Source organism: Crocodylus siamensis, chromosome 2 (genome assembly GCF_052110815.1).
Source record: "Crocodylus siamensis isolate JL-2025a chromosome 2, ASM5211081v1, whole genome shotgun sequence".
NCBI lineage: Eukaryota > Metazoa > Chordata > Crocodylia > Crocodylidae > Crocodylus > Crocodylus siamensis.
In genome coordinates, this window is record NC_143396.1 from 150687743 (window position 1) to 150696574 (window position 8832).

Here is an 8832-nt window from a genome sequence, read left to right on the forward strand (position 1 = left end):
CCATGCAGCCTCTGGCCCAGAGATGTATAAGCGAGTCCTGACCCAGGTAAGTCCTCCACCGCTAGGAGGCTGAATGCGGGTCAAAAGTAAGACCCTAAAGGTTGAGTACAGTGACCTGCTGCTCCAGGGAAGGAGTGAGAGTCCGTGTGAGACCCTGGAGCACCAGTCATGGTGTGGGTTATGAACATCATGTGGATGCCATCAGCGAGGCATGGACCACCGTGTAGGGAAGGTTCAGAGCAGTAGATAGTGCCCCAGCATCAGGGCCTGCAATGAGTAGTTTTCCACATTTACTACCAGTAAAACATTACAGCAGCATCATGACAGGCAAGACTGAGCGGACTGCCCCATAGAGGCAGGTGGGCAGGCCGACTGGAGACTCGGCCCTGAGCACACCCCCGTCACAAATACTCTGAACTATTATTAGATACTGAGATGACTCTGACTAGATGACTAGTAGTATTAGACAACACTAAACTGTTTAAGTCCAAACATGTATCTCAGCAAATCAAGGCATCTATTGTGGGTCAGGGTAAGGGGAAAAGATATCTATCTAAACTAACTAAAAATCAAGAATTGGGTTTGTATTTGGCCTAAGAGTTTCATTGCATAGGGACTAACGAGGAAATTCAGACAGGATGACTGTTTGGCTATCAGAAACTCTTTATTTTGCATGGCCATGGGAGAACAGCAAGGGGCAGCTTGTTCTCAACAAAAGCAAAACAAAGACTTCTTTATATACTGATAAATCACATAAAGATCAGCCCGCCCTGTAACACTCTTGCCAGTCTGAAAGCGACATCCTGGTGTCTTGCTGAACCAGGTGCGTTTTCTCAAACTGTCTCCTGATAAGCTTATCCTGAATGTTGTTTTCACTTGGCCTTCACCAATATCTCCCACCCTGTCTCAACACGTATATGCTCCTTTCAGTACTTTTCCATTCCTCATCATTCCCCCCTTATAAGCGCTTGTGATTACATCTCTATATTCATAAAGCTTTTGAAATGTTCTTGTTGTTCACACTCACAAGCCACCTCCCTGAGCACCATCATCTGCAGCTCTGTCTTAGAGAGCCTAGAAACACTCCGGGCAATCTTCGATAAACAGCAGCGTAAGCAACACAGAGTCATTTGGATAATAATGAAAATGGCAAAAATGCATAATAGACTCAGAATACGCCATTTTAGCAGGGATTTCCACCGTCCCCCTACATTTGGTAGCCACCCTCACCAATCGAAGGGTTTCTCCTTTGCAACTGCATGGATCACCTGCAACTGTCTCCTAATGGTGTGGAGGTCTTTTTCCACACAGTGCTGATTGATCCAGGTTCACAACCACATATACCCCTCCTTGGGTGGCTAGGAGATAATCCAAAGCCATACAGTTTTTGGTAGCCACCTGCCCTATCTGGGTGATTTCATCACTAAGAGGTCCTAGGGCATCGGCACTAACACTAAAGAATTCTTCCATGACTCCTGAAATATTTACAATGGTTCTTTCTAATTCAGCTACCCCCAACCAAGGGAGAAATGCCCTAATAAATTGATGGAACCCGGTGGGTCAGCAGACCTGTGGGTTTTCAACTGCTTGCCTATGTCTAGGCAAGCCAGGTAGGAGATTAGACACCTCATGCTGAGAGAGGCTTAGGTGTAAATCAAACTCTAGGATGATTGCCCCCAGAGTACAAGTGCTGACCCAATGCCATGGCAATATCTTGTGGGCATCATTCCCGCATAGCCAGAACAAGCCTGGAGCAGCTATAGTGCTGAGGTCCCTACAGGTCGTGCTTCCCATTCGACACTTCCGATTGACCTGTAAGGTATAGGAAGAGACACGTTGGCTCCCTACCAACCTGCACTGAGATATTGATTGATTACAAGAAGTAGAACCCAGCAGCATGTAGAATTCGGACCCATTCATTACCAGACTATGCGTATCCTCCAGGGTTCTATGGATAGTGAGAGACCCATTGATACACTGAAAGGACGTGAGGACGTGTTTCCCAGCAGGATCCCAGACGCATTATGGGAGCGATAATCAAAGGTTACTCAGCATTTAGGGCAGTGCCCCACTGAGTAACCAGCTTTGCATGTCCTACCACTCCCATTGGACTTATAACAGAGGGCTGCCTCAAGTCTAGAGGATGGTATCCAGCTGTCTCGAGTCTTTTTCCACCATTCAGAGATCAACTGCTGCGTTCTATTAGAGTGGGAGAAAAATCTGACGAAGCTAGTATTGGTACTGTTTCCCCAATCCTCAAGGGGAATCAGTACCCTAAGCATCGGGATTCCTCTGGCTGGGTGTGTAGACCCATGTATGCACACCCAGCAGTTCATAAGTTTGCCTGCACTAGCAATGCTTTGCCCCAGGAATATAATACTGTTCTCCTCCCATGGCCTGACTAAATCTCCTGGCATGAAGCAGAGTAAAGGAAAAGGTAACATCTCGGGGCCTACTTGAGCGGTATCCTAAATGCTGCTATCCCTTGGAACTTCGAGGGGCTACCCTTAACTAAAATTTCGGCCTCCAGCACAGTACTACCAATAAAATACTGACCACAAGAATACAGAACAGCGTTACCCCCTGGGGAGTTTCTAAATCTACGTAATTATCTGTGATTTCCCAAGGGTTAGTGTGATTCATACTAAATTACTAAAGGCAATTCAACACATAAAGCAAAAGTTCATAGCCTCAGGTAAAACTTAGCTAGCTGTGCAGGCTATTTTTCGAGATTTCATTGTCTGATATTCACTCACAAGGAACCTCTTCAAGATTTCATTGTCTGATCTTCACTCACAGGGAACCCTCTGGATCTTCATGGAGGTATCACTGGTGAGAGAAGCCTTCCACTCCATCAGGGCAGTTACCTTCTTATGGTGGGAGGTTTGGACCCAGGCAGAAACCTCGGCAACTTTCACAGCAGTTGGGGTGGTTAGCAGAACCTGGAAAGGCCCATTCCACCGAGGCTGCAGGCAATTCTTCCTCTGGTGGACCTTAATCAGGACCCAAACTCCTGGTTGGACCAGACTGACAACAGAGTCACCATCTAGAGACTGATGTTGCACTGTGGCCTTAACCTGCAATGAGATAACCTTGAGGGCCTTGGTGAGCCCTTGGCAGTAGGTTAATAAGGAATCATGGAGGTGACTCAGGTGTTGGGGTGGAGGTGCAGCAAGTCCCCTCATGGGGGGACAGTCTCAAAAGGGGCCAGACCTAAGGACCTTTGAACAGAATTTAGGATTTGGAAAAGTACCAATGGGAGGGCCTCAGGCTACTTTAGACCAGTTTTTTCACAAGTCTTTGCCAAGTGAAGCTTAATATCAAAGTTTTTCCGTTCCACTTTACCCCTACTCTGAGGATGATTTGGGGTGTGGAGCTGGTATCGGATGGAAAGGACCTTGCAAACGTTTTGGACTACCTGGCCAACAAAATGGGAGCCAGGGTCCGAGTCCAGGGAAAGGGGTAGACTGAAGTGAGGCAGCAGGTCAGAAAGAAGCTTTTTGGCCACTGTGAGGGCATCAGTTCGTCAGCAAGGGTATGCCTCAGGCCAACCACTAAAAAGACAGATAATAACCAACACATACTTCCAGGGTCCCGACCTGGGCAACTCGATGAAGTCCATCTGGAGATGGGAAAAGGGATAAAAACCTAAGGGTCTGTGGAATGCACGTGGCTAGCGGGGTGGCCGGCCAGGATTATGTCGCTGACACTGCGGTCACTGGTGACAAAAATGGGCAGCCACGGCGGAAAAACTGGGGGCATACCAATGGCGGTCAACTTTGGCTACCATCCCCCCTTTGGTGGAATGAGCCATTGAGTTAGCCATTTGAGCCAAGAGGGACAGCAGGGCTGTGGGGGCTACAAGGTGACCAGACAGGTGCTGCCACAAGGAGTCAGAGTGGAGAGAGCAGCCTGCGGAGATCCAGGCATCCTTTTCAGCATCTGGGGCAGCATCCGGAGAAAGGGGAGGTCAGGGGAGACAGGGGAAGGGAGGTAGAGAGCAGTCTGAAGGACCAGAGAGAGCTGAGAGTTCTGACAGGGCGGTGGTCTTGGCCACGGCATCCGCCTTATCGTTTCCCAGAGACACAGAATCATCAGTAGCAGTGTGCGCTTTGCACCATAGAACAGCAAGGGTGGAGGGAAGGAGAATACCATCCAGGAGAGCAGTAATAAGGTGATGGTGAGAGATGGGAGTCCCAGCAGAAGTAAGAAAACCTTCCTGTTTCCAGATCTGACTAAAAGAATGGCAGACACCAAAGGCATAGCGAAAGTCTGTACAGATATTAGCAGATTGTTCAGTGGCAAAGTGACAGGCACGAATGAGAGCAATGAGTTCAGTAGCTTGAGCACTAGTAACAGAAAGAGGAGAGGATTCAACAACAGTATGATCGGAACAAACAGCAAAGCCAGCTCGGAGAATGCCATGATTATCTTGAAAACAGGAGCCATCAATGTAGAAAATGAGGTCAGGGTTAGTCAGAGGGGTATCGGAAAGATCAGGATGGGGAAGAGAAACAAAGTCCACAAGCTGAGTGCAGTCATGGGGTTGGTTGTCTGAGGGTGAAGGAAAAAGAGAGGCAGGATTGAGGGGATCATAGTGTACAAGGGTCACGTGATCCGCAGCTAGGAGAACCACCTTGTAGCGGGTTAGACGGCCAGGGGACAAGTGCTGAGTCCTGCTGTGCTGGAGGAGGGTGAGGACAGTGTGCAGGACAGCAACAGTAAGGGGGTGCCCAAAGACAAGGTTATCAGTTTTAGAAACCAGCAGGGCGGTGGCAGCAACAGTGCAAAGACAAGGAGGAAACCCAGAAGTGACTGGGTCAAGGGAGGCACTGTAGTAAGCAATAGGATGGTTTGGGGAGGGTCCAAAAGGCTGAGTCAAGACACCAGAGGTAGTGCCCTGGTGTTCATGGCAGAAGAGAGTGAAAAGCTTAGAACAGTCAGGCAGAAGAAAGAGCAGGGGAAGAAGAAAGGGCTTGCTTGAGCTGACAGAACACAAATTCATGGACATCTTCCCAGGGTAACGGGTTAGGGGAAGAGTCACAGGTGAGAAGGACGAGAGGTCTGGAAAGTCCAGAATAATTAGGAATCCACTGTCGGCAGTAGTTGGCAGCACCTAGAAAATCACAGAGTTGGCATTTAGTCTGCAGGCATGGGAGGGAAAGAACAGCAGAAAGACAATCAGGAGACAGGTGACAGGCACTGTGAGAAATAGTGTACCCCAGATAAGTAACAGAAGTCTGACAGAATTGAAGCTTAGAGCAGGAGGCTTTGTGGCCCCATGCTGCAAGTTGTTCTAAAAGACCGACAGAGTCAACTTGGCAATGAGGGGAGGTATCAGAACAGAGAAGCAAATCATCTACGTATTGGACTAGCACAGAATCATGAGGCAACTGGACTGTATTGAGGTCAGACTTGAGAAGCTGGCTGTATATGGTGGGTGAGTCATGAAATCCTAGAGGCATACGGGTGAAGGTATATTGTCAGCCCTGGTAAGTAAAAGCAAATAAATATTGAGAGTCAGGGTGAACTGGTATAGAAAAAAAGGCATTAAAGAGATCCACCACAGACAAATAAAGAGCAGAAGCAGGTATTTGAGAAAGTACAGTGGTGGGGTTGGGTACCACAGCTGTTAAGGGAATTACAAAATTGTTTATAGTACACAAATCTTGAACAAAACGATAAACAGGCAACCCCTCAGGTGTACACTTCTCCTTCTTTTGGACTGGAAGGATTGGGGTATTACAACAAGAACGGATAGGTACAAGGACCCCCTGTTCTAGGAGACCTTGTATTATAGGAGCAATGCCTCTGGAGGCAGCAACTGATAGCGGGTATTGCGGGATCGATGGGGGAGACACTCCTGATTTAACCTTGATAGAAACTGGGATGGCACCCTTGAGAAGTCCCGCATTGATTGTGGAGTGGGACCAAAAGGACTCAGCAAGGTGAGCCAATAGTTTCTGTTGCAATGAGAAAGAATTGGACTCCGGTTCCTGTTCCATTAGTGTCATCATCAAGGCAGAAATTTGGGTCTGGGGTAATGTAAGGAAGACCCCCATCTGGAGAACAGTGAACCATTGCCTACAATTTGCAAAGGAGATCTCGCCCCAACAGATTTACAGAGGCTCAAGGACTCAGCAAAAAGGCATGTTGCTCAGTAAGGGGATCCAAGGTAAATGAAAACGGCTGTGCAGACGGGGTGGTCAATGGGTTGATCCCCAATACCTACAGCGGTGATTACTCTACCAGAAATGGGAACCTTAGAAACAAAACTAGAGCTAAGCATAGACAAAGAAGCACTGGTGTCGACAAGAAAAGGAACAGTTTGTCCTCCCACAGTAACAGGTATTGTAGCATCGGAAAAGGTAGAAAGTAAAGGGGCTAGAGTCTCTGGGTCTTCTCAGCTGTCCTAATACCGATTTTTGAGGGACTAGAGAGGAGCTGGTCGGGGCGGTGGAGCTCAGTGGGCACCTGGCTGAAATGGAGGGGCACTAGCTGAGAGTGGGGGCCCCCAGGGTTTATTTGGGAACTCATTCTTCCAATGGCCTTTTTGCTTACAGTAGCCACAGACATCATTGGGAATGTCAGAGGGACCAGGTGGTCAGGCCAAGCGAAATGGTCCCGCAGGGCACTCTCGTCTGGTGCTACCCTGGAGATCTCTGATTTGCAAAGCCATCAGTTTGTCCTGAGCCTTTGATTTTTGCTGTTGAGCTTTAGTATAGAAGTGAGTGGCAGCAGCCAAAACTTTGGTGAGGGGTTTAGTTTCCCACCTGATCACCGTGTTTTGCAGGGACTCAGAGATCCTAGGTAACAGCCCTAAAACAAAGGTCTGAATAATCATGGCAGGGAGGCTAGTTTCTGGGTCCTGACTGCCAGAATGTGCCTTAAAGGCTTGGACCAGGTGAGAATAGTAGTCAGCAGGACGTTCTTCTGGCTCTTGCTTGCAGGTGGAAATTTTGGACTAGTCTGGTTTTTGTGGGGAGACCCTGGGGACGGCCTCAAGGACCTGTTTATAGAGGTTTGGCAGATGGTCTTTGCTGGGGTCTTGAGCAGGCCAGTTGGCCACTTTAAGGAGGGTGTCTTTCTGGTCTCCAGGAAGAAGACCACTGAGGAGCATTTGAATATTGCCATGGGTTGGCTTATGAATCTCAAAAAGGGGTTTGGAGTTTTTGAGCAAACCCAGTAGGGTCATCATGGAGTTTAGGGAAGGTAGCTGACCAAGAGACAATTTCTGATGGTGAGAAGGGGACATGGACCACCATGGGTTGCCCCCCAGCGCAGGGTATTCTCAGAGGGGATACTGTGCCCCCACAAGCTTTCTGCCCTGGCGAGTCTTCTTTACAAGGGATCTCTGGCAGTCTATCTCGGTGGTGGCATTATTTCAGTTCCGGAGGGTGAATTTGGCCAGGGTATTCTGCTGGTCTAGGGAAGCTGAATGTATGGTCTACCCACCTTGGGGGTCCAGGGGGACATCAATTTCAAACCAGTCCCTTGTGGGAGAATCAAAAGTGACGGTGGTAATGGGAGATGAAGGACCAGGGGTAAGGGTTGGTGGAGTTGCTGGAGAAGCCGGCACAGCGGACTCAGCAGCACCTGAGGCCGTGGGACTGGCAGGCAATGGCGGGAGCGGGACCCAATGATCCAACAAATTATCTCGGGGTGGGTCATCTGGTGGTGGAGGCAAAGCGGGATAAAGCCTAGACAGATATGGTGAACAAGGAGCAGACGGGGTTGGCCCTTGACACTGGAGATCTTTAACCTGATTCTGAAGGTGATCGATTTGCTTCTTAAATTTTTTTTCATTACCCTTATAGGAAGCCACAAGGGAGCACTTATGGCCCTTTTCGGACTCATCTTCCCATAGTTACCAGGCTTTCATTTTTACAGGGTACTTGCCTTCCAAATTTTCTCAGAGATGTTTGAGGATATGATGATCCCACGACCCATCTAAGGGCCAGCGCAATTTGGGGTCACCATTGGTATATTGGTTCCATTTTATTAAGTACTGCATTGACCGGGGCCCATATTTCCGATACATAAACTGGGTGGGATCCCACGGCAGGACCTTAGAGGTCCCACTACCCATTGTCACACCTAGGACTTACTGACACCAAAACAGGCAGGTACTCACCCTGGCCAGGGGTTTTTCCAGAGCCAAACTGATGGATGGTAGATGAGGGTCCAGGGTGTCGAGGCCACAGAGCCAAAGAACTGAGTTGAGGATAACCTTCTTGGAGTGATGGAGTCAAAGAGCCGAGACAAGGGTCCTAATCGGGGTGGTCTGTGTAAGGACACATCCTGGACGAGCCCCCAAGATGATGAGGAAATTCAGACAGGATTACTGTTTGGCTATCAGAAGCGCTTTACTTTGCATGGCCATGGGAGAACTGCAAGGGGCAGCTCGTTCTCAACAAAAGCAAAGCACAGACTTCTTTATATACTGATAAATCACATACAGATCAGCCTGCCCTGTAACATACTCTTGGCAGTCTGACAGCGACTCATCCTGGTGTCTTGCTGAACCAGGCGCGTTTTCTCAAGCTGTCTCCTGATAAGCTTATCCTGAAGGCTGCCGTGTTGTTCTCGCTCAGCCTTCACCAATATCTCCCACCCTGTCTCGACACATATACACTCCTTTCAGTACTTTTCCATTCCTCATCAGGGACCTGTACCTTTACACTCTGGTTCACCATCCCTAATATTAGTCATGGTTTATCTTTGTTGCTAATGATAATTTTAATACATGCAAAAAGTTTAGAAATAATTCACATCATGTCTTTGGCAAGCTGTTTGATGAATCTACCTCAGAAAAATTATCTATTAGAGTTG

General features: G+C 48.3%; 1 pseudogene; it reads right to left on the reverse strand.

Moving 5' to 3' along the window:
• Positions 1 to 1226: 1226 nt before the first annotated feature.
• LOC149870906 (endogenous retroviral envelope protein HEMO-like) lies at positions 1227 to 1920 on the reverse strand (annotated as a pseudogene).
• Positions 1921 to 8832: the final 6912 nt, after the last annotated feature.